This window comes from Amphimedon queenslandica, unplaced genomic scaffold (assembly GCF_000090795.2).
Source record: "Amphimedon queenslandica unplaced genomic scaffold, v1.1 AMPQUscaffold_13194, whole genome shotgun sequence".
Lineage (NCBI taxonomy): Eukaryota > Metazoa > Porifera > Demospongiae > Haplosclerida > Niphatidae > Amphimedon > Amphimedon queenslandica.
The window spans coordinates 1-1,600 of record NW_003546570.1 but is presented as its reverse complement, the minus strand read 5'-3'; positions in this window follow the sequence as shown (position 1 = coordinate 1,600).

Here is a 1,600-nt window from a genome sequence, read left to right as displayed (position 1 = left end):
GGCTTCAACCACTGGTTGACTGGAAGGCATTTGGTTTCTTTTTACCTAAAATTTCAAGGCATGATGTTTTAAAAATTGAGCAAGAATACATGAAAATTGAAGACAGAAAGTTGGAATTATATTCAAAATGGTTGTCAGTCAATTCTAACGCAACATGGAGAGATGTAATTGATGCACTGACTAGCATAAAAGAGAATAAACTAGCTCAAGATATAAAAGATCTTACAGACAATGATGCTCTCTCTACAGGATCATCATTATCACCAAGAACACCAAAGTCAGATGGTAAGCTTACTTTTACAAAAAATAAGTATAAACCGTATAGCTGGTGGAATCAATTCTCATGTAGGCTCAAATCCACTTAAATTAATTTCAGTAAATTTTATCAATATTAATTAAATATATTTTGCAAGCTACAAAATTAATTCTAACAAAAATTTAAACGAGGCCAGGAAAAAAACCAGCTATATGGTAGTTACTTCATTCTGCCTGATGATGTTCTTACTTGTTATAGGCATTGCAATTATACTTTTTTCAAAAGAGCAATTAGTTCAATCCACTTTGAATGAATTACAAGCAAAATTTTCTCACATTATGAGGGAAGTAAAAACAGCTTTTCGTAAAAAAGTAAATGAAAATTCCCAATTGTCTACTGAGATGTCCAATTGGGTGGAGAGTTATCTTCACTGGGAGCCAGATACAAAAGATAATGATTTAAAAGATATTTTCAAGAAGATTTTTCACTATTATGATTTTATTGACTGTAGTCTGGTAGTTGCTATGTGTAACGAGTTTATAAGTGATAAAAAAGACCTACTCGATGAACTGAATACATATTCAATAAATGCTGAAGCATTTCGTTTATCAGAGCCAATTACTGAACTCAAACAAAATCTACGTAAAGTGTATGGACCTTATAGAAGACAGTTGGAGAATATGCCATTGATATGCATTGAACTTGAAAATCCTTGGAATGATGTCAAAATCAATGGATTATATATTTTAATTAAAAGATTGCTTCCTAAAGAGCTTAGACAATCAGTAATGAAATGCATCACTGTTGACCCGGGATCTGTTGTTATCAAGATACAAATTCTTAATTCTACAGCTGATAATATAATAAAATATACCAAAGGAAAGTTAGAGTTTATACATCTCATTGGTATATTTAGTTTATACATTGATCATCATTGTGTTCTTCATGAAGATGAGAATATGAACTTCACCTTTGAACTAGCTCTCCTTGAGGCAGTCACAGTTGGTAATAATGAAGCAGTGAAGTTTCTTCTTCAACTAGAAACTGTTAATATCAATCATGCTAGTGAAGAGGGCAAGATAGCACTAATGCTAGCTTGTAAAGGAGGATGTGAGGACATTGTACACAGTTTACTGTCTGCTGGAGCTAATGTTAACACTAAGGACAATAAAGGATGGACTGCACTAATGATAGCAAGTGCATATAATCACATTTCAATCATTCACATGTTACTAGAAGCTAATGCTAATCCTCATCTGAAGAAATCAAATGGATCAAATGCTCTAATGATTGCTGCTTATAATGGTAACTATGAGGTTGTTAAGTTTTTGATTAGTAAAGGAG